At 34.6% G+C, this 26,029-nt stretch overlaps 1 long non-coding RNA gene across 2 annotated transcripts; it reads left to right on the top strand.

Annotated features, from left to right (window-relative positions):
- Window positions 1-20,919: 20,919 nt before the first annotated feature.
- On the top strand, window positions 20,920-25,718 carry LOC124895836. 2 transcript variants are annotated; one of them, XR_007051899.1, is made up of 3 exons: window positions 20,920-21,545; window positions 23,880-23,980; window positions 25,277-25,718. It is a non-coding gene; the product is annotated as an uncharacterized LOC124895836 (long non-coding RNA). The 2 variants fall into 2 exon arrangements; XR_007051900.1 differs by having other exon boundaries at window positions 20,951-21,545; window positions 23,888-23,980.
- Window positions 25,719-26,029: the final 311 nt, after the last annotated feature.

Raw genomic sequence — 26,029 nt, 5'->3', positions numbered from 1 at the left:
AACCGCCTTAACTTTCTGTGGGTCTACCATGATCCCCTTGTGGGAAACAACATGACCCAAAAAGGTCACATCATTCAACTAAAACTCACACTTCAAAAACTTGGCATACAATCGCTGATCCTTAAGAGTTTGCAACATTACTCAGAGGTGATTGACATGATCCTTCTCACTCTTAATATATACCACGATATCTTAAATAAACAGTATGACTAACAAATCTAAAAAATGTCTAAATAACCAATTCATGAGATCCATAAATGCAGTCGGGGCATTAGTTTACCTAAAAGACCTAACCAAAAACTCATAAATCTATATTCGGTTAAAAACTAGTCTTAGGGATATCCCCCTCCCTATCTTCAACTGATGATAACTCGATCAAAGATCAATCTTAGAGAAATATCTAGCATCTTGAACCTGTCCAAAAAGGTCATTAATCCTTGGGAGAAGGTACTTATTCTTCATAGTTACCTTATTCAACTATTGATAGTCTATACACATCTGAAGTTACCCATCCTACTTACACATAAAAATCATAAGAGAACCCCATGGAGAGACAATTGATGGATGAAACCATTATCAAGAAGATCCTTTAACTACTCCTTAAGTTTTTTCAACTCAGTCGAACCCATTTTATATGAAGGGAAAAAGATAGGATGGGTATCTGATAGAAGATTAATCCCAAAGTTTGTTTTTCTATCGAGAAGAATACTAGGAAGGTCATCGGTAAAAATCTCAAGGAACTCATTAACCACAAGGAGGACTTTCAAAACTAGAATCCTTAACCCGAACTAAATTGTATAGGCACCCTTTGGAAATCAACTTCTGGGCTCTACGATATGAAATAAACCTTTTCTTAGGAACTAAAGAACTTACCTCCAACTCTATTAATGTTCATTAGGGAATTGGAAATTGACCTTACAGGTCAGACAATCCAAGGAAGCATAGCACAATGAAGCCAATCCATCCCCAATATAACATCAAAATCTACCATATCTAACTCTAAAAAATTAACCAATGTCTCTCTATGAATGATGGACACCACACAACCCCTATAGACTTTTCCAGCCATGACATAATCACCCACTGGGGTATACGTAGAGAAAGGCTCAATAATACTCTCGGGACTAAAACCAAAATAAACAACCATATAATAGGTCATATAAAAAAGGGTAGACCCCAGATAAAGTAAAAAATACACATCACGAGAGAATAATTTTAACATACCATTGTTAACATCAGGAGATGCCTCAGATTCTTGATGAGTGGCAAGAGCATAAAGACAGTTTTGGCCAGTGTCAGTACCAAAAGTAGCAAACTTTGGTGTAGAAACTAATGAAGTGGCAATCAAAACTTTATTAGCCCCAGTGGCTACCTTAGCTGAAGGAAAATTCCTTTGAATATGACTAGGATAGCCACATTTGAAACATATGTTCCTCTCCTCATCAAAATAACCACGATGCATTTGTCTAAAGAATCTGCAGGGAGGATAAGGTGGGGCTGACTAGTCATCTTGTGCCTTAAACCCACTGTTAGTTTGAAAGTGAGGATCACCAAACAACTTAGGATAAGGAGCACTAGTCATAGAATATGAACCCAAGTTTTCCTAAGTCCTCTTCTTGCCCCAATGCCTACCATCTCTACCAATATTCTGCTGGCCTCCACCCTATTCTAAATATCTGATCTTCTTTTTCCGTCTCTTTCTTATTTCTTTCTATCTCTTTTTTTCATCATCAACCTGCTACATATATAACACAAGTCTAGAAATATCCATGCCATTATTTAACATCACACTTTACACTCTAGTACCAACTTCTGAGATAATCTCAAAGCAAACTTCCTTATTTTTACCGTCACACAAAATATAATCTCCGAGGCATAATAAGACAGCTGGTGGAATTTCAAAGCATACTCCTTCACAGTCAGCCTTTCCTACTTCAAGTTCACAAGTTCCTTAGTTTTAGCCTCACTTATCTCTTGAGGAAATAGATAAATAAAGGCACTCAAAAACTTATCCCATAGATTAGAATCTACATCATCACCCCTTAAATGCTTTCACTCCTTTTACCACTAATAATCTACCTCCTTTATTTGGTATGAAACAAATTCCACACCTTCAGAATCAGAAGTATGAATCACCCAAAAGATGTTTTCTATTTCTTCCACAAAACCTTGAGGATCCTCATCAACCTTAGAGTTTGTAAAGGTTAGAGGATTCAACCTCATAAATTGGACAATTGTAGTGACCTTAGAAGATGGAGCAACAAAGCAAACACAATTAGGCTGATGAGACTGAGAAATCACCAACTAAGTCAGCGATGAATAGATCGACAAAACTCAAGATAGAAATATCTCCTGAGGTAGTGGGGCGTAATCATCATCAGCTCGAGAAGCTCAAGGAGGATTGGTAGGGATGGGTAAAACTCCATGAGAGGCAATGTAATCAGGAGCAAGGATTTTAGACCATGGTTTAAACTCCATAAAATAAAGAAAATTTCATCCACATTATTCCCAAATGGGACAGAGGGGTTTTCACAATCATTAGATCTTCAAGAAGGTATGATCTGAAATGCGAGAAAATGGAGATTGGAGGAGTTTTCAAGACCTTAGACTCTATAGCCCCAAAAATAGATCATAAGAAAGGAAAACATTCCTAAATGCCTCATAACCTCTCCCTTATGATTGTGGCATGCTACATACCCATAAAAGAGACTTTACTTGACATGACTTTATGGACACCCAATGAACATAAATCTAGGATTTGATATCAAGCTTGTCATGGCCCGAACCAGGCCTAGTCGTGATGGGTATCTCAAGTCTGGTAAGAAATAGAGATTGCCCCCATTAGCCTAGCCACATAGAACATAATATAACTAGTCGTGGATGAGTTTCGAACATATAAAAAGATAGATAAATCAACTGAAAAGGATCTAAGAATCCATAATACGAAACCCACTCATATCCTATCCACAAAAGCCTCTAAGAAACAAATATAAATCAATGTAATTATATGCCCCCAACCATAGCCAAAAACCCACCGAAATAGTCTAAGACATAAGTAAAGACAAGACCATGAAATAAGGGCCTTTCGGAGAATGAAAGCTTACCACTTTAAAGCTGACTCTCAGATAATCCCGAAATCACATACCAATGTGCAAAGAAGCAAAAGTGTCTTTGAACCCTGCATTATCTGGGGATACTATATTCGGGGATGATTAGTAGGATGAGTGCAAACATATAACTCAAGGAAAGGATAAAATAATGCCATGATCAATTAATCCAAAAATCATTCTAAAACCATATACACACAATTATATATATATATAATATGCTAGGATAAGGGGTAAGGTTTAACATGAGGTTTAAAATATTAGCCTGGACTGTGTAGCTATCCGATCATCTAGGCGCTCGTTTATCAAGTTATATTTGAGGGAATACCTCAAGCCCCATAGTTTATAAAAATAAACTTGGGGAATGTCTCGACCCCCATAGTTTATAATTAATTCAATGCATGACCAACAAGACCTTTCAAAACCATTTTTATCTGTTTAACCATTTATACAATGCAATATTTTAGGGAAGTAAGCCAAATTATGTGATATATCCATATTTAAAAGCCAATTATGCAAATAGATTTAGGGCAACACAATTTTCAAAACTAATTCCAGACTAAAATCATCAATTTGGGGGAATGCCATGACCCTTATACCATATTACCATACCTATGCACTCAATCAGTTCAAAAACTATCAATAAAGCATAAACAATACATATAAAATCATGAGAACACCATTCAAACAACAATCATTCAAAACCCTCAACCTAAGTTCCAAAACCAACATTAAAACCATATGAATATGAAAATTGCATGCCATGAATGAAATATAAGTTTGTAGGGATGAGACACATGCCTAAGAATATAAATTGACCCCTAGATGCTTAATCCCTTGGAAACCCTAGTTGTTCTTGCTTTGAGAATTAGAGAGAGTTTAAGAGTAGTTTATAATGTTTTAAGAGATAAAAAAAACCCCCTTTAGATGTTTTATGGTCGTGGGTCATGATTGAAGAAAGAGGAAAATGACCAAAGTGCTCCCAATTAAAACACAGGAAAAACTGTTGCTAGTGACTATGATTACCTTGCGACTCATAGAAATTTGTTATGAGTCATCACCATGACTTGTGGTAAAGATAGTAACTCAGGGTACCTTTACTGGTTTGGTCACGAGTCCCACCCTACAACTCGTGACCAGACCTTATGACTCGTAAGAGTCCAATCATGACATCAACAGAAACTTGGTCATTGCTTACTAGTTTGCCTATGACTTGATCCCTATGGCTCGTAATGAGTCTTCATAATTTGTGAGGTCCTTGTCGTACTTAGGATAGAAACTTTGGGAAACCTATTGGTCAGACAATGATTGGCACCCTACGACTCACGAAGAGTCTTCACGACTCTTCACCTAAGTCAACTCTATATAGTGAGCTCAAAACTCAAAAATTTTTAGAGGCAAAAAAATTAGGGTGTTACAAAAAGCCTTAACTTGGGGGTAGTCCTTTCCCTCTTTGTGTATCGATTAGGGTGATAGGCTTACTTGTCAAGGTTCGTCATGATAAGTGCCATCATGACCCTTTGGATTTGGGTCAGGATAAGAACACAACTTGAAAACCAGAAACAAAGCTAGATTTGTTGTCAAAGGATTTGGTAAAATAAAGGGTATTGACTTTGATAAAATATTTTCTCCCATCGTTAAAATGACCTTTATTTGTATAATTCTTGGTTTGTCTACTAGTATTTATTTAGAGATTGAGCATATGGATGTGAAGACAACTTTCCTTCATAGTAACCTTGAAGAAGAGATTTATATAGTACAACCTGAGGGCTTCAAGGTATAAGTAAAGAAAATTACATACACAAACTTAAGAAGAGTATCTATGGCTTGAAGCAAGCTCCTAAACAGTGGTATAAGAAGTTTGAATCTGTCATGGGGAAGCAAGGCTGCAAGAAGACTTCTTCAAATCACTATGTATTTGCATAAAGTTTTTCTGATGATGATTTTATCATCCTCTGGCTATATGTGGATGATATATTAATTGTTTTCAAGAATGCTTCCAGGATTGACAAATTGAAAAAAAGTTATGTAAGTCTTTTATATGAAAGACTTGTTTAATGCTCAATAGATTTTAGGCATGAGGATTACTCGTCTTAAAGATGAGAAAAAGCTTTACTTGTCACAGGAGAAGTATATTGAATGTGTACTGGAGCGCTTCAACATGAAGAATGCTATGGTTGTTAACATACCTCTGGTCATATAAAGTTGAGCAAGAAAATGTGTCCTACAACTAAAGAGGAGAAAAAGAGCATCACTAAAGTTCAATATTCCTGTGTTTCAGAAGTTTAATATACTCAATAGTGTGTACAAGATTTGATATTGCTCCCACGGTTGGTGTTGTTAGTAGGTTTGTTAAAAATCCAGGCTAGAAGAATTGGGAAGTAGTCAAATGGATAGCCAAATGGATACTGAAGGATATAATCTTGAAAGGCTATAGAAATGTTGATATGGCAGGTGACCTTGATAATAGAAAATACACTACTAGTTTTTCCTTTACATTTTCAAGGGAGCCTATATTGACAGTCAAATTTGTAGAAGTGTATCACATTGTGTACAACTGAAGCAGGCAAAGAAATGATATGGGTCAAGAGATTTCTTTAAGAACTTGGACTGAAGCAAATGGAGTACGTTGTCTATTGTGACAACCAAAGTGCAATAGATTTGAGCAAGAACTCCATGTACCATGCAAGAACAAACACATTGATGTGAGGTATTATTGGATTTATAAATAAGTGGAGAACAATCGTTCCATATCAAACAATTCATACGACTAAAAATTCTGCAGATAAGCTGATAAAGGTGGTGCCAAAATACAAATTTGAATTGTGCAAAGAACTTGTTGGAATGAGTTTTCTCTAAGAAGACGGGGATACCTCTTTCAGATGCATGGATTGGAGCCTGGGGGGGAGATTTGTGGGGCCCATCCCATGTCTAAATTATCCTCATTGGCTACAAGGGTGGAATAATTGTCAAGATAAAATGTCAAACAACAATTTTTTTAGTTGGTAGAAATGGGTCATTAAATGTGTTCACTATGAATACTTTGAAATATTGTTTTTAGTGATGTCAATGCTGACATCGATAAGGAAGGTGTTTTTCTATAAAAGGAGCTTGTCATCTCATTTGTTATACATACCAAACACAAAGAGAAAAATAATATAGAGAGCAATGAGGTATTTCATAGACTGTGATAAAAATAATCTGTGAAGAAAAAATTAGAGTGAGCGATATTTTTAGTAAGGTGGGAGTCAAAAGACGGTTATTTCTTTTGAGTGTGCAGTAGTCACTTTGAGTATTATACTTGTGACTCCACTGTAAAATTCTTTAGTATAGTAATATCAGTTGCTCCTCTTGGTCCTTGATATTTTTATTTAGGGGGTTTCCAAGTGAAATTCTTGGCATCATTATTTTTATTTTTTCCTATTATTTTTTCACAAATACTTTTGTTGTTATTCTGCGTTTACCCAACAAAATAAGGAAAAGAGATCCAAAAAAAATTAGAGGGATCATGGTTGTACCAATCGAACACCAAAATCTTGGCTTAAATAGAATTAGTTGTAGAGTAGTTCTTTTAATTAAAGTAAAATTTTAAATGATTTAGAAGTGTTAAACATTATATTTCAGGAGTCCTTAATTTTATCGGATTTTAATTCCATTAAATGATGATTGGAGAGTAAGAAGATAATTTTATCTATTACAAAATATTTTAATGAAGGGTAACAAACGTGCAACGTATGTTCTCATTGACTAATTAGGAAACGAGGAATTCTGAATGAAAAAGACCATGTATACGACCTACACCCAAGGAAAAGTACTGTCATACCTTATCAGAATATTGACTCTTCAGAAAAAGATATTGATGGTCTCTACTGTTATAAAAATTACTTGACGAATCCTCATCGTCTTAGTATTCATATCACTCTATTTAAGCTCTGCTCCCTCTAATATTATAAAAACTAATTTTACTAGCACCAAAAGTTTTCTACATTTTTTATCGGCTCTTGAATATTTCCAAATAAATTTTGGACCTATAGTACGTACTACCATGATTTATTTTTTGTCCCTACTAATTTATGTTTGGTTTATAGTATATGAAAGAAGTGTGAATGGAAAAATAGAGAATAAAATGGTGGAGGGGAAGGAGACACTAAAATAGAAAGTGTACTCCCAAATTAGAAAGTTTACTCTTTCTCCCACATTGGTGGAAGAAGAAAACTTGAAAGTGTTTATAATCAAGAACACTTACTCCACATGAAAAGTGAGGCAAGAAATAATAGATGCCTCATGCCTTTGTCTTCGTCGCTCGCTCGGCTTCGGCTTCGAATTTGGATTTGGATTTGGATTTAGATTTGGCAAATGATCGATCGATGAGATCTATATTTTTGGACAAACTTTATTTGAATTCCGAAGAATGCCAAGGAAAAATGCATTAAAATTTTTTCTGTAGTTTTGGACCTCCATTTATATATACATGCAATAACAGTTGCACTGTTTCAAGTGAACTGATGCATTGTTTTCAAACTAGTGCTTCAGAAATGATACATTGTTCTGAAATGAGGCTACAAAAGGTTGCAATTATTCAAAATGATGCTTCAGAAGGATGTAATCCTTCAATGAAGTGACACACTAATTCATGAAATGAGATGACTATTCAGGAAAAGATGCAATCTTTGATGAACAGACATAAACTTACAGCAAAGGTGTAACCTTTGGAGTGAACCATTGCCTCTTTTCAGAAGAGGCATGTTATGGCTATATAAACCTAGTTTACAAAATTTTCAGATTAAAAACTCTCTTCTTGTCTCAAAAATATTCTGTGTGATCACTTAAAATGTTCTATGAGTTCGAAGATATTCCAACTGTTTGAGGTACCGCTACTGTTGGTCTCTTAACCATTTTATCTTGGGAGGAAAAATTACATAACCTCGGGTACAGTGAGGGGAATTATTTCCTTAAGGAAAATCCATGAATTCGGACAACTTGGCTATTTTCTGTTTCATCTTAATTTCTACAAAATAAAATACACCTCTTGAAAAAGTCATTTTGATCTTGTGTTGAGGGTATTTGATAAACTTCATTGTGTCCTTGTTTATAATTGAACTCAAGTTGAAGTAGGTGTTGTAATATACAGATTCTGTGTACCCAAAGTACAAACAAAATAACAATCTTAAGAAAATAAATAATTTTATAGAATTTGTATAACTTGTTTTTGGAGATTAAAGCTTTAAGCTTTCTACTCCGCTTGAATTTAAATAGTGATTAGAAGACATAAAATCTTCATAACAAGTTAAAGTTCACTCGGTTTACGATTTGAAGTTATAAAAACTTCATTGTTAATTAGAAACAAGAAGAAAAGTTGAAAAGTTATTTAACTTTATAAGTAGTATTCTGAAAATACTAAATTTTTCAGTCTTGTGTTGACAGGAAAGATGACTAACGAAAGTCAAATGATGGATGAGACGTCTGTGGGGGAAACTAGTATTGCCACTTCAAGTCGCACAAATGCTCCGCCAATAATGGCACCGGTTGAGAAGCCCGAAAAATTTTTGGGCATTGACTTCAAGCGGTGGCAGCAAAAGATGTTCTTTTACCTCACCACTTTATTTCTACAATGGTTCACTAGCGAAGACGCTCCTGAGGTATCCGAGGGAACCTCGGACAAAGACCGCTTCGTTATTGTAAAAGCTTGAAAACATTCGAACTTCCTTTGTAGGAATTATATTCTGACTGGTCTCCAAGATGACCTCTACAATATTTATAGTGGAACCAAGACATCAAAGGAACTGTGGGGGGCACTTGAACGAAAATATAAGACGGAGGATGCAGGAATTAAGAAATTCCTTGTTACACGGTTCCTGGACTTCAAAATGATAGATAGCAAATCTGTTGTCTCTCTAGTACAAGAGTTACAAGTCATCATACATGATCTCCTAGCAGAAGGTTTAATTATGAATTATATTTTTCAAGTAGCAGCGATAATTGAGAAGCTACCACCTTTGTGGAAAGACTTCAAAAACTACTTAAAGCATAAATGCAAGGAGATGACTGTTGAAGATCTTATTGTCTGACTTCATATTGAAGAGGATAATAAAGATGCCGAAAGAAGGTCAAAGGGGAATTCTACAATTAATGGAGCACATATTGTAGAAGATGACCAAAACAATTCCAAGAAAAGGAAGAAAGCTGAACAAGAAAGCAATCAACCCAAGAAAAAGTTCAAGGGAAAATGCTTCAACTGTGGCAAGATTGGCCACAAGTCCACAGATTGTCGTGACCCAAAGAAAGGCAAGAAGAAGAATCAAGCAAATATGATTGAATCCAACAAAGAATGCGATGATCTGTGTGCTATGTTCTCAGAATACAACTTGACGGGGAATCCTCACGAATGATGGATGGTTCTGGGGCCACCCGCCATCTATGTGCCAACAAGGAGTTGTTTTCATTATTTGCTCCGACTCAAGAAAAAGAAATGATCTACATGGCTAATTCCGCTACTGCTAAGGTGGAGGGAACAAGAAAAATTTACTTAAAGATGACTTCCGGTGAGGTATTGACACTGAACAATGTGTTATATATTCCGGAGTTATGTAGGAACTTAATTTCTATTTCACTCTTAGCTAAGAACGGATTCAAATGTGTAACCGTTTCTAGAAAAATTATAATTAGCAAAGGAGAAATGTATGTAGAAAAAGGTTATCTGACCGAAGACCTTTATAAGATGAATGTAATGACTGTTGAAATAAATAAAAGTTCGAATTCTTCTTATTTGCTTGAGTTTTATGATTTATGGCATGAACGTTTAGGCCATGTTAATTACAAAACATTACGAAAATTGATTAACTTAGATGTTTTGCTAAACTTTGAGTGCAATAAATCAAAGTGTCAAATGTGTGTGGAATCGAAGTATGCAAAGCATCCTTATAAGTCCGTTGAAAGGAATTCTAATCCCTTAGACTTAATACACACTGGCATTTGTGATATGAGGCCAACACCATCACGTGGTGGGAAAAAGTATTACATAAATTTTATTGATGATTGCACTAGATATTGATATGTCTACTAGCTAAATAGTAAAGATGAAGTAATAGATACGTTTAGGCAATATAAAACTGAAGCTGAAAATCAGTTAGATAAAAAGATCAAAATGATAAGAAGTGATAGGGGCGGAGAATATAAATCTCCCTTTGTAAAAATATGTGTAGAGAATGGAATAATCCATCAAACTACGGCCCCATATTCACCTTAATCTAATGGAATTGTAGAAAGGAAAAACCAAACTTTGAAGAAAGTGATGAATGACTTACTTATAAGTTTTAGTTTACCACAAAACTTATGGGGGGAAGCTATCCTTACGACCAATCGTATACTCAACAGAGTTCCCCATAGTAAGACACAATCAATTTCTTACGAAAAATGGAAAGGAAGAAAACCGAACTTGAAATATTTCAAAGTGTGGGGGTGTCTAGCGAAGGTTCAAGTTCCTATACCTAAAAAGGTTAAGATAGGACCTAAAATGGTGGACTGTGTGTTCATAGGATATGCTAAAAGTATTAAAGCATGTTGATTTTTTGTTCATAAACTTGAACATCTGGATATTAATAAAAATACGGTAAGTGAATCAGACAATGCTGAATTCTTTGAAAACATTTACCCGTATAAATTAGACATGAGCAGTTTGGAGGAGGATCTAAACGACCTCGAGATGAACCAAGTGAGAATGTACATAATGAAGAAAATTCAAGACGTAGTACACGTCAAAGAATGTCAACTTCATTTGTATTGGATTTTGTAATATTTCTCTTAGAAAATAAGCCTCAAATATTTAAAGAAGCGATGTCGTCGTCAGACTCATCCTTTTAGAAAGAGGTAGTCAATAGTGAGATAGATTCAATCTTAAGCATCCATACATGGAAATTGGTTGACCTTCCTTCCGAAAATAAACCGTTAGGTTCTAAATGGATCTTCAAAAAGAAAATGAAGGCGGATGATACTATTGACAAATACAAGGTAAGACTTGTAGTTAAAGGCTTCAAATAGAAGGAAGGCCTTGATTAGTTTGATACATACTCGCCAGTAACAAGGATAACCTTGATTCAAATGTTAATTGCATTGGCGGCGGTATATGATCTTCAAATCCATCAAATGGATGTGAAGATCATATTCCTAAATGAAGATTTGGAGGAAGAAATATACATGGAACAACCTGAGGGTTTTGTGGTTCCAGAAAAAAAAATCAGGTGTGTAAACTTGTTAAGTCACTTTATGGACTAAAACAAGCACCTAAGTAATGGCATGCAAAGTTTGACCAAACCATGTTGGAAAACGGATTCAAGATAAATGAATGTGAAAAATGTGTATATATTAAAGACACACTAAATCACCAAGTCATTGTTTGTTTATATGTGGATGATATGTTGATCATCAATAGAGATATTTGTGACATAAATGCAACCAAATGAATGCTCGAGAGAAAGTTTGATATGAAAGACCTTGGAGTGGCAGATGTGATCTTTGGTATAACAATCCATTGAACTCCACAAGGTTTAGCATTGTCACAGTCTCATTATATCAAAAAAGTACTTGAAAAGTTCAAGGATATGGAATTTGGTATTGCCAAGACTCCATTAGATGTGAACTTTGTACTTCGAAAGAATGAAGGTGAAAGTGACTCACAATTGGAGTACGCAAGAGTATTAGGATGTTTAATGTATATAATGAACTGTACACGACTAGACATAGCATGTGTAATTATTAAATTGAGTCGGTACACGAGTAATCCCAACAAAACTCATTGGATGGCAATGAAAAGAGTTTTGGGATATCTTAAATACACTCAAAACTATGCTTTGCATTAAATAAATATCCTACGGTACTTGAAAGATATAGTGATGCAAATTAGATCACCGGATCGAACAAATTAAAATCCACAAATGGATATGTATTTACTATTAGTGGAAGAGCAGTTTCTTGGAAATCATCCAAACAGACTTGTATCGCTCGCTCTACAATGGAATTTGAATTTATTGCATTAGATAAAGCCGGTGAAGAAGCAGAATGGCTCCAAAATTTCTTGGAAGATATTTTGTATTGGCCCAAGCCAGTTGCACCAGTATGTATACACTATGATAGCCAAGAGGCAATAGGTAGGGTAGGACGCATGATGTACAAGGGTAAATCTTGTCACATATGACGGAGACATAATATCGTTAGGGAACTTCTCTCTAGTGGAATTATCACTATTGACTATGTAAAGTCAAAGGATAATGTGTCGGATCCACTTACAAAAGGCCTATCTAGAGAAGGAGTAGAAAGAACATCCAAGGGAATGGGTTTAAGGCCTAGGACGAGTCAGCATTGTGGTAACTCTACCTAACAGACTGGAGATCCCAAGATCTAGGTTCATGGAGATCAAAAAAACTTGTGTCTGACAGGTTCAACATTGTCAATTCCCAACCCATTCTCATGATGTAGACAATGTGTAGTAAACTAGGATAAGACTTAAGGTGAAAAGTCTTTTAATGATTATCTAAATTTGGTAGATTTGACCAAATTGTTTAATCTACAGGATTGAACATTTAGAAATCACCTATGCAAGGGTGAAGTGGAAGCTACTTCAAAGAGAATGTTAGTAAAGACCTATTCTCTAAGCTCTCATGAAACCGGGACGTGTTCATGGCTGAAAAGAACAAAACCATGAGAACCATAAATGTTAAAAGACTGGTTGTGTGACATGTATTGTCTAGGTGTACATTAAAGCTCGACGGTTCAAAGATATCAAATCTACCAATTGACCGAGTACATCCGATATATGTTCACTATGGAAAGTTCAAAGGGAAACCCACTTATCCAGATGCAATCAGTCTTTGATTGATGATCACATACTTATTCGTAAAAATTTTATGAAAATAGACATTCTCCATTCATGTGGGGGATTGTTGGGTACATAGTATATGAAAGAAGTGTGAATGTAAAAATGAAGAATAAAATAGTGGAGGGGAAGGAGACACTAAAATGGAAAGTGTACTCCCAAATTAGAAAGTTTACTCTTTCTGCCACATTGGTGGAAGAAGAGAACTTGAAAGTGTTTATAATCAAGAACACTTACTCCACAAGACAAGTGAGGCAAGAAATAATATATGCCTCACACCGTCGTCATCGTCGCTCGCTCGGCTCAGCTTTGGCTTCAGATTTGGATTTGGATTTAGAAAATGATCGATCAATGAGATCTATATTTTTGGACAAACTTTATTTGAATTCCGAAGAATGCCAAGAAAAAATGTAGTCAAATTTTTTCTGCAGTTTCGGACCTCCATTTATATATACATGCTGTAACTGTTGCACTGTTTCAAGTAAACTGATGCATTATTTTCGAACTAGTGCTTAAGAAATGATACATTGTTCTGAACTGAGGCTACAGAAGGTTGCAATGGTTCAAAATAATGCTTCAGAAGGATGTAATCCTTCAATGAAGTGACACACTGATTCATGAAATGAGATGACTATTCAGGAAAAGATGCAATCTTTGATGAACAGACATGAACTTACAGCAAAGGTGTAACCTTTGGAGTGAACCATTGACTCTTTTTAGAAGAGGCATGTTATGGCTATATAAACCTGGTTTCTTCCACAGGTTTAGTATGAAATTTTCAGATTTAAATTTCTCTTCTTGTGTCAAAAATATTTTGTGTGATCACTTAAAATGTTCTGTGAGTTCGAAGATATTCCAACCGTTTGAGGTACCGCTACTATTGGCCTGTTAGCCATTTTATCCAGGGAGAAAAAATTTCACAATCTTGGGCATAGTGAGGGGGATTATCTCCTTAAGAAAAATTTGTGAATTCGAACGACTTGGCTATTTTTTATTTCATCTTAATTTTTGAAAAATATAATACACCTCTTGAAAAGGTCATTTTGATATTGTGTTAAGGGTATTTGATATACTTCATTGTGTTCTTGTTTATACTTGAACTCAAGTTGAAGTTGGTGTTGTAATGTACAGATTCTGTGTACCCGAAGTACAAACGAAATAACAATTTATACTATCATTATAGTAGTTCTTTAGTCAAGTCACAAATGTGTGAAGATGTATTTCTCTCATGCGATTTATTTAGGGGTGTGCAAAAATTAATTTAATTGATAAATCAAATTGAAAAAAATATTATTAATTTATCGGTATCTAATTATTGGATTAACGATTTATAATGATTTTGTAGTGTTTTTATTGGGCTATCGGTTTGATTTTTTATTTTAAGATTTTAGTTAATGGTTGAACCGATAACCAATACGAATATATAAAAATTATACTTTTATCCTTAGTTATATAACAGTGGCTTTAGATATTAAATACATATCCTATTTTTTATAATTATTTTAGTGTTGTTTTTTTCTTTTTAAAGTCGTTGGTTTAATGAGACTCTACACATTAGTGTAAATTATATACCGACATTATTTTTCTTTTTGAGAGATTGCTATCATTGATACTGCATTTAAGTTTGCTACTTAACCAAATTAAAAATAAATTTATTTTAATAATAATGTATCTGAATTTGCTTCTACTTCTAATTTTTGTAGACTTTTATGAATGGAGGTAGTGTATGCATGTGTGTGTGTGTGTGTATATATATATATATATGTATAAATGTAAACAAGAAAAGAAAGCAAAAAAAATAAAATAAGAGGAGCATCTTCTTATGGGTTAAACTAAAAATCGAATCATGAAGGATCAAAAATCGATAAATTGGAAATCTATAACAAATATTTTATTAATTTGGTTATTCGTTTAGTGTGTTTGCAAATCAAAAATCAATTAACCAAACCGATAATGTCCAAAGCTGAACCGAATTGGCCGATTCACACCCCTAGCTTTATTAACAAGAGTCATCTAAATTCAACTTAAATTCCTTTTTTTTTTATCTAATCCTCAAAATCTTGATCATAGATGGCCTATGTAAGCAAATCATTATTACAAATTCTGTTAGTTTCATTTTCATTGGTATTGTGGCATTAGCCCTGATGCTTTGTTGGGCCTTAATAATGTTATGTCTTTTGGGCTGAATCTACAGATCAAAATCCAATCTATACATTGGACCAATTCAAGACATATTGTTGATTGACTAATTGAAGGAAAACAAACACTTACTTCTACACGGGTAAACTACATAAATAGCCTCTATAGTAGGTGACTTTGCTTTTTGTCCCTCATAAAAAAATCCTATAAAATTAATTTTTCCTTTTTTTTTTTGTGTGTAGGACTTTTACCTATTTTCCCATTTATACCTCAAATAACTTTAAACAACCACATACGCTTATTTATCTTTCAGTTTCTAATTTTTTATTTATTTTTTACTTTGATTTTATTTTTTCTTTCCTCTTTTTTTCTTCTTAAAAAAAATACAACCTTTACTATTTTTCCCTCTTCTCAACTTCTATTTATTTTTTTATTTTTTATTTTTGTTTGATTTTTATTTTTTCTTTTCTCTTTTGTCTTTCTCTACCTTAATTTTTGTTTTGTTTTTTTTTCTTTTTTCTCAACCTATTTTCTTTTAGTTTTTTTCTTTTCTCCTCTAAACTTCTATCTTTTTCTTTTATATTTTTTTTCTTTGATTCTTCTTTTACAAATATTTTTTCTTCAACTTTTATTATTTTTATTTTGTTTTCTTTAATTCCTTCCAAAAACAAGTTATGCCCCGTGAAAAAAAATTAACATTATACCATATTTTATTTTAATTTATGAGATATTTTATAAATCTTGTGTTAGAGGTATGACTTAACCCAAGGACTTTCAAACAACAAGTTACGTTTCATGGGCAAGAGTTGACACCACCAAATTGTGATTTGATTTATGATATGTTCAATAATTATTGTCTTATAGGCAAGACTTAGCCCTAGGACTTTCAAACAATAATTTTTCTCCTATGGAAAAGAGTTGATACTACCACATTGTGTTTTGATTTATGAGATGCTTTATAATTTTTGCCTTAGAGGAAAGATTTTGCCACAGGACCATCAAACAACAAGTTATGCCCCATGGACAAAAGTTGACACTACCATATTGTGTATTGATTATGATATGTTCTACAACTCTTGTTTTAGAGGCAGGACTTAGACCAAGGGCTTTGAAATAAAAAGTTACGCTGCCATAAGCAAGAACTGGCACCACCACATTGTGTTTTGATTTCTGAGATGCGCTATAACTCTTGCCTAGAGGAAAGACTTACGCTAACGATCTTCAAACAATAATTTATGCTGTGGGCAATAGTTGAAGCTACCACATTGTGTCTTAATTTATGAGATACTCTATAACTCTTGACTTAGAGGCAAGACTTAGACCAAAGGCTTTCAAACAAAAAGTTACACCCCATGGTTGATGCTACCACATTGTATTTTGATTTGTGAAATGACTATAACTCTTTCCCCTTAAAAGAAAGACTTAGCCAATAGACTTTCAAACAACAATTTATGCCCCATGGATAAGAATTGATACAACCAGATTGTATTTTGATTTATGAGATGCTCTAAAACATTTACTTTAGAGCCAAGACTTAGCACAAGGGCTTTCAAACAATAAGTTATGCTTATGGGCAAGAGTTGAGGCTATCATATTGTGTCTTGATTTATGAGATACTCTATACTCTTGTATTAGAGGAAAGACTTAGCCCAAAGACTTTTAAATAATAAGTTATGCCCCATGGACAAGAGTTGGTATTACTATATTATATCTTAATTTATGAGATGTTATATAATTCTTATCTTAGAGGAAAGAATTAGCCCGCCAAAAGAACATATTATGCCCCACGGGCAACAATTGTCACTATTACATTGTGTCTTAATTTATGAAGTGTTCTACAGCTCTTGCCTTAGAGGTAAGAATTAACACAGAGAATTTAAAATAAGAAGTTACACTCTATGGGAAAGAGTTGACACTACCACACTGTGTCTTGATTTTATTCTATAACTCTTTTCTTAGAGGCAAAACTCGGTCCAAGAAGTTTTAAACAACAAGTTGCGCCTTATGAGCAAGAGTTGACACTATCACATTGTTTCTTCATTTATGAGATGCTCTATAACTCTTACCTTAAAGGAAAAATTAGTCCAAGGATTTTCAAACAACAAGTTACGCATTGTGGGCAAGAGTTGATACTACCACATTATATCTAAACTTATGTGTAAGACCCCGCCAAATTCTAAGCTTAACTTAGTCCATTAAAGCTTGAAAAGAGGTCCCAGACTTAGAAATTTCAGCTAAGTGTTTATACTTAGAAGTATTTTAGCCTTCGTAAATTAGAGATCCTATTTCATGACCCTTATGACCTTAAAGTACTGATTTATAGATTTATTCATGATTAGGAATGTCAGTAGGTCACTTCAGGTGAGTTTTAAATTTTTTAAGATTCATTTAAACCATGTTCAGGTGACCAAAATAGTGGGTCGATGCGATCTCAAAGCGTCACGTCACCCATCGTGTCGACAGATAATTTTCTCCCAATTTTCAATGCAATTCTAGTGAACCAAAGCAAACTCGATGCGGCGCGTTGGTCATTGCATTGATTTCATTAATGCGGCATGCCGATCTGTGCATTACTGGACACATTTTTTCATTAAAAGCCCATGTATAGAGGAGTAATTGGGTCATTTTCCACCCATATTCAGCCCCAAAAACACGAGATTAAGTCATTTTTAGGGCTAAAACACTTATTATTCTCAAAATTACTCAAGAAACAAAACCCTAGGGCTTCCAATTCAAGCTTCAAGAAATTCTCCACAACTTTTAGAGAATTAACAACCAAGGATGTTAGAGTTCATCCAAGGGTTTTCTTCCACCCTTGGAGTTCAAGAACCTCTTTTAAAACTTCAAGTTTATTGAATTCATGAATTCCATGTTGGGCTTGAATGTATTCATGATTATGATATAAATTGGATTTATAATTCATGATTTATTACAAGATTCATGTAAATTTAGTGGACATATGTGTAGTATTATGTGAATCATGTTAAAGCCCTTGAATTTTTAAGTTGGGATTGGAAATCATGATGCCTACATGTTGATTAGTATTATGTGCATAGATTATGTTCTCCAAGTGTTTGATAAATTGATCGTGTGGATTAAATGGGAAAATCATGAAATGCTAGCATATGTACAAGCTTATATCTTACAAGTGTTTTTTAAAATATCTCTATGAATGAGTTATGAACATTGTAATGCTTTTCAAGATCATGCTATGCTTTACTTTTCATGTTATCGAGTCCTGAGGTATCTAATACCTGACAATCTAGTTGTTTACCTAGAACTGTAGTAGCTTCAGAATAGTCTCAGTAATGTTATGTACAGTAGCATTTAGTCAGTACAAAACTCAGTATATCCAATCAGCAAATAAAACTCAGAACCCTCAATCAGTTACGCTACTCAGTGAACTCATTCCAGTTCAATTAGTTAACACGATCAGTAACAGTACAGTCTAGCCTAGAACAGTTTAGAAATTAGTTTAGTGTCTATTCAGTTGGGAGTAGGATTCATCACCGAGTGAATCCAAGGTTGGGGAATCACCTGCCAGAGAGGGTGTGATACTTAGAAGCACTTCTGGTATTTTAGAACTACGTAGCCAGCGTAGGTTGAGACATCAACCTGCCAGTTAAGGGTTGAGGGGGGTATTTTACCTGCCAGTTAGGGTACCACCATACTTGTTCAGAGCACCTTCTAGATGAGGGTGACTCAGCACTTGTTTTTACTTGTGGCACAATACTGAAACCCTTCCAGATGGGGTTAGAGATTGGACCCCAATCAGTTTAGAGAGGGGCATGTCGATTATATGATTACCTTTCACAGTTTTCGTTTCAGTTTCAGTATAGAACTTAGTTCAGTTTTACAAAATCAGGACTATCAGACACAGTCACCCAGCTCAATATATAACTCAATTCAGTTCTACAGAATTAGGACTATCAAAAACAGTCACTCATCTATCAGTAATATAGTTATCCATAAACTCGGGTATTAGTCGTTCAGTTATCAAAACTCAAAATCCAGTGTTACTATGATCTCAAACATAGAGTATGTAGATATGTGCACATTATTGCATAAATAGTATTTCATCAATTTTCGTTATACATGTACTCTCATTCAGTTGTATTCATGCTATTCAGTTAGTTATTGTTCATGCATATGAACCTTTGTATATCAGCCCTCAATTATCATACCAGTACATTCAAAGTACTAATGCATACCTTTTCTTTTGTGCTATGATGTTTTATATTATAGGTTCAGGCACATGGGATCCTGACCGAACTTAGCAGCCCATACTATTAGCAACAGACCTAGTGGTGAGTCCTTATAATTCAAGGATAAAGTTATCATATCATTTCATTATTTCAGTATTCAATTAATTTCAGTAGTCTAAATTAGCTGGGGACTTGTTCCATCAACTCCATATTCAGATAGATAGAGGCTTTCAAACTAGACTTTCAAACAGTATTCAGTTGTACAAATTATTATTACAGTTGGTATCCTTTATCAATATATTAGGTTTTGAACCTTATGGTATTTCAGCCTATTTTTCCATATTTATTACAGTATTATTACTCAGTGCTCACAACAGATTTCAATCATAGGTTAGCTTGTGGTCCTTTGGGGTCGTAAGCATCGTGTGGCATTTGGGGTGCAGACTCGGGGGTTTACATTATGAGATGTTCTATAACTCTTGTCTTAGAGGCAAGACTTAACCTAAGAGCTTTCACGCCCTTAAGTTTACTTCAATATCAAAGAAAGAAGATACTCTTTGTGAATTATTCAACTTTCTTTTCATTAGCAAAGAATAATAAGAGTCGAGCAAAAAGATAAAAGAGAAGAAAAGAAAGAGGAAAAAAATAAAGATCGAGACAAAAAAAAGAGAAGAGAAAAATATGGGTTGGAAAAAATAAAATAAAGTTTGAGAAAAATAAAAAAAATAGAATGAGAAAAGAAAAAAATAAAGGTTGATACATGTAAATTTTTTTTTAAAAAGAAAATGAAAAATAAATAATGTTTGAGAAAAATAAGATAAGAAAAAAAGAAAATAAAGGATGAGAAAAATAAATTAAAAAAAAAGAAGAATAAAAAAAGTGAAAAGAAAAAAAGGAAGAAAAGAAATAGAATTTGCGAGACAAATGAACATGAAAAGTATAAAAACATTTGAAGTTAGAGGGGAAAAAGGTACTTGTCCTATTCATAAAAAGAAAGAAAGGCTAATTTCTAAAAAAAAATTATGAAGGATAAAAAAATATAGTCACCCACTGTTGGGGTCATCTCATGTAATTTGCTGCTTCTAGATGGTCAATAGAGAAAGTAATACTATGAAGAATAGGTTAAAAGAATCTCCAGTAAAATAAGACGTAAGATCGTAAGATTCTCTAATCAGTAAGAAACTTTAGTATTCTAACAATAAAAAAAAATGTTAATAGGTTTGGGTTTAGGAATCTTAAAATTAATCTTTAGTTCTGTTGGTATTGGAATTTCAAGGGCCATCTGTTATCCTCATTAAGTGTTATGTATTAAGAATTGAAAATGAAATTTGATAACAAAACAATGATAGAAACAGGAGTTCTTTTATTAATCAATATATAGAAATACTATTACAACATTGATCACTAAATAACTCCATTGGTGAACTTGAACCTGATAAAAAGAGAAGAGATGATTTAGGTGAGGAGAAGAAGAGGATCAAAGAAGAAGGGAGAAGTAGTTAGGGAATTGTAACTGAATTTACCAGAATTTGCATACATTTCACGCTCTTAATTGGTGTCTTTATAGACTCCTCAACTATTGGACTCAGATCTACGAATTAGGCCTGATTCTACAATTGGGCCATTTTTATTGTCCAACCTGTTGACTGGCCTATTTCATTAAGAGATCACCTACCATACAGGTGACATTATCTACAGTTGTACAACATATTCATCTTATCCCTTTTACTTTTCTAATTTCCATAAACTGATACACTTTCCCCAATTAATCAGTGAACATTATAATCTCTTTCCCTACGATGAATGACCTTGTCCTCAATGTTATTGTGCAGCAAAAAATTTGGGAAATCGATGCTTGATATATCCCCAGTCATTCCAAGTAGCGTTGTCCACGCCAAGGTTTGCCCATTCAATTAAAACTTTCTTACCAACACCATCTTTAACCTTAACTATTTTTCTACTTAAGATAGTAATGGGTTGAATCAAAACGTGTTCGGAGTCATCACATGCCGGAGGTTGAGATTGAGGAGATATAACTGGACCAACTGATCACTTTAACTAGGAAATATGAAAAACCGAATGTAGCTGTGAACCTGGCGGTAGTTCACGGCGATAAGCTACTTCGCCGACCCTCTATAACACCTTTTGAGGCCAAAAGTAATGCGCGCACAAATTGATATTCTTGTGCACATCAATTGGAGATTGACAATAAGGCTGTAATTTTAGGTAAGCTAGATCTCCCACTTCTAAAGATCTTTTAGTTCTGAAATGGTTTGCATAGAACTTCATACGTGCTTGTGCTTGTGTCAAGTTATATCAAAATTTTTGAATCACCTATTGTCATTGAGCTACACTTACTTTGGCAGGGTCGTGGTTATAAAGGGGCAAAGACCCTACGGGTAATTGAGTGGGGGGAGGAAGGGGGGAGGGGGTAGTCGTATAAGGCTTGAAAATGAGTGGTTTTAAGAGAAGTATGGTAATTAGTGTTGTACCTTAGTTCTGCCAAATGAAGCCACTTCACCCAGGATTTAGGATATCCAAAGACCATAGCATGTAAGTAAGCCTCCATACAATGATTCAGTTGTTCAATTTGGCCATCCATTTGAGGATGATAGGTTATAATCATAGTAAGTTTAGTCCCCAGTGTCTTTAGTCCCCAGTGTCTTAAAAAGGTGCTGCCAAAAATGACCAGTGAAACAAGTGTCCCGATCCAAGACAATGGTCTTCCTAAGACCATGTAATCTGTGTATCTCCCGCATGAATAAGTCAGCCATATCTTGGGCAGTAAAAGGATGTTTGATTGCTAAAAAATGTCCATACTTAGTAAATCAATTGATGACCACCAAAACTATATTTTTACTGTGGGAACAAGGTAGTCCTTCCATAAAATCTAGATAAATGTCTTGCCAAGCCTGTTGAGGAATAGGCAGGGGTTGTAACAACCCATAGTGGCGGGTCTGTTATTCTTCACCAGTTGGCAAACATCACATTCACTAACCCACTTACACACTTCCAATTTTAAATTAGGATAATAAAATATAGAAGTGACTTTTCTGTAAGTAGCTTGTTGACCTGAGTGACCTCCTAAGGAAGACTGATGCAAGGCCTCCAAAATCTTCTATCTCAAAGTAATATTTCTCCTAATGTAGATTTTATTCTTGAACCTGATGATACGTTGGGATAAGGAATAGTCAGGAATACTGGTAGGAGAGATAATTAATGTGATAAATAACTGAGATGCAATAGGATCAGCTGAATAATTGTCTTCTACTTCCTATAACCAAGTAGTCTGAGTGGTAGACAAGGCCATGAGAGTAGAATCTTCCCCTTCCCTCTTAGAAAGAGTATCAACCACCTTATTCTCGACCCCTTTCTTGTATTATACCTCATAATCCAAACCTAAAAGCTTAGTAAGACCTTTTTGTTGTAAAGCAGTGGTAACCTTTTGCTCCAATAGGTATTTTAGGCTTTGATAATCTGTTATCACTATAAAATGTCCTCCTTAAAGGTAATGCCTCCATTTGTCTACAGCAGATAAAACAGACATATATTTTTCTTATATGTGGATAGACCCCTGTGTTTGAGAGCTAAATCTTTGCTGAAATAAGCAATAGGTCTGCCTTTCTGCATTAAGACAACCCTCATGCCAGTAGAACAAGCATCAGTTTCTACAATAAAGGGCTTTGTAAAATCAACCATGGCAAGTACTGGTACAGTGGATATAGTATGTTTCATCTGTTGAAATGTTAATTCTGCCTCCTTAGTCCTCTTAAATAAATTCTTCTTGAGAAAATTAGTTAATGGCTTGCTAATTATGCCATAGGACTAGACAAACCTCCTATAATAACTTGTGAGTCCTAGGAAACCCCTTAGTTCCTTAATAGACTTAGGAACAGGCCAAGTGACCATGGCCTCAATCTTTGTGGGGTTTGTGGCTACACCTTGACCTGAGATTATATGACCCAAGTATTCCACCTTGTTTTGTCCAAAATAACATTTAGACATTTTTGCATACAACTGTTCTTTTTGCAATATTTCTATCACTTTCCTTAAATGTAAAGCATGCATTTGTACAGATGAACTATACACTAATATATCATCAAATAAAACCAACACAAATTTCCTTAAATAGGGTTGAAAAACATAGTTCATAATCCCTTGAAAAGTGGCAGGGGCATTAGTCAAGCTAAAGGGCATTACTTTGAACTTATAATGTCCTAAATGCAGTTTTATAGACATCAGTTTCCGTCATCCTTATTTGGTGGTACCCTGCTCTAAGATCGATCTTAAAGTAAATACAAGAGCCACTCAGTTCATCCATTAAATCATCCACTAATGGTATAAGGAATTTATCCTTGATTGTCATCTTACTAAGTTTCCTATAATCAATGCAAAACCTCCAAGTACCATTTTTTTAACCAATAAAACTAGGGATGAGAAAGGGGAATGGCTGGGTTGTATGATACCATTATGTAACATTTCGTTAACCTGTTTCTCTATTTTATGTTTTTGAAAATAATTATACCTGTAGGGTCTAATACTGACTGGATTTACATCAAGTTTGATAGGGATGGAGTGGTCATGACCTCTATTTGGTGGCAAGGATTTTGGTTTAGAGAAAAACTCTAGAAAGTCTTGTAAGACTCTATTGATCTCATCAGGTATGACTGTCTTAGACTCAACTGCAATAGCTTCCAGTGTGAACATGTGAGCCCATAAAAGTTAACCCTTCTTCAGCAACTTGTTGACCCCAGATGTTGACAAGGACTGTAACTTTCTTTCTTCAGAATATCCATTTAATTCTACCCTTTTCCCTTCATACTAACCTGCAATTTACAAGCAATGAAATCAAATAAGATTGGATTATATTACCTCATCCTGTCTACCCCCAATACCTTATCGCATCCACCAATCTCCAGTAATCTAACTTTAAATTCAAAATCTACTCCATGTATCTTTCATTTGAAGTAAGGGGAAGAATGGTAACTCATCAAATGACTCTTATTTGATACAGTCGTCCTCATAGGAAAGTTTTTTTGTACTACACACCCAAGTTGCTTAGCATTGCTACCATCAATAAAACTGTGGGTACTACCACTGTCTACCAAAATTATAAGACCCTGCTTCCTATACCACCCCTTCAACTTGATAGTGGTTGAAGCAATAGTACCTGATAGTGCATGTAAACTGATAGATTCATCCAGAATCACTTCTTGAATATCTGAAGGTCTCTCATAACTTTTTCTACTGAATCTTCAAGTTTCTCTTCTTGTCCAGTGATTCCACTTAGAGTATTTAATTGCTTATCTTTACACTGATGCCCTATGAAATACTTCTTCCCACACCTATAATACTCCCTTCTTGCTTTTCTAGCCTCGAACAACTTGGACCCTGATAATGTTGAGTTATAATTGCCCTCTATTGGCATATAACTAGAAGATTTTGACCTGTAACACCAGTGCCTGTATTATAGTGGCTTGACTGTTTCCTGATAGTTATTCTACTCCTCTTATTCATGGCATCTAAACACTCTTCCTTGTGTCTAGACTTCTTTATAACTTGACTAAAAATGTATGGGTTTAATATTTTCACAATATGTCTAATTTCTTCTTTCAATCCTTTAATGAAAAATCACAACAAAAAATCTATAGAGATGGTGGGATATTTGATAAAAACCCAAGCCTTCAAATCTTCAAGTTTTTCTAAATACTCCGTCAATGTCCCTTTTTGTTCTACTCGCTTAGTTTTCCCCAGTAGGTTAAGATTGCTATTATAAGAATCATTAAAGCTTTTACAGATTTTCTCTACATAATTCTTCCACCTGACTATACCCTTACTCAACTGGTAAGATAAAAACCAAGACTCGGCCCTCCCATTCAAATGCAGCACGACAGTTTCTAATTTTTTTTAGCATCAACTATGTGGTGATATCTGAAATACCTTTCACATTTTTGCAGCCACGACTGAGGTTCACCCTCCTCAGAGTAAGGACATTCTACCTTGGACCTCGTGAAGTGGTTGTACGACCTTCCATTAGAATTATCCTGGGAATCCATCATTCGAACTCTACTACCCAAAGTTTTTGAAGGATGCCTCTCTACTGTTCCACTACCCAGAATGCCATCCTTGTTCGCGAAGAATTTCTCCATCATCATATTCAATTTGCAATGCAATTCGTCCATTTTTGAGATATTTGACTCCAATTTTTTATTAGTTTCTGTCATGTAGTTTTGAAATTGATTCTCCAATTTTTTGACACTTTCCTCCATAGATTTTGCATGAGTTTCGGTTATAGTTATGGTGCCAAGAAAAGGCTCTGATACCACTTTATTATGTATTAAGAATTGAAAATAAAATTTGATAACAAAACAATAATAGAAACAGGAGTTCTTTTATTAATCGTGTAGAAATACTATTACAACATTGATCACTAACTAACTCCATTGGTGAACTTGAACATAAGAAAGAAAGAAGAAAAATGATTTAGGTAAGGAGAAGAAGAGGATCGAAGAAGGGAAAAGTAGTTAGGGAATTGTAACTGAATTTACCAGAATTTGCATACGTTTCACGCTCTTAATAGGTGACTTTATAGACTCCTCAACTATTGGACTCATATCTACGAATTGGGCCTGATTCTACAATTGGGCCATTTTTATTCTCTGACCCGTTAACTGGCCTATTCCCTTAAGAGCTCACCCACCACACATGTG

This window comes from Capsicum annuum, unplaced genomic scaffold (assembly GCF_002878395.1).
Source record: "Capsicum annuum cultivar UCD-10X-F1 unplaced genomic scaffold, UCD10Xv1.1 ctg998, whole genome shotgun sequence".
In the NCBI taxonomy this organism is placed as follows: Eukaryota; Viridiplantae; Streptophyta; class Magnoliopsida; order Solanales; family Solanaceae; genus Capsicum; species Capsicum annuum.
The sequence above is the reverse complement of the archived record's forward strand: the minus strand, read 5'-3'. Positions and strand labels throughout refer to the sequence as shown.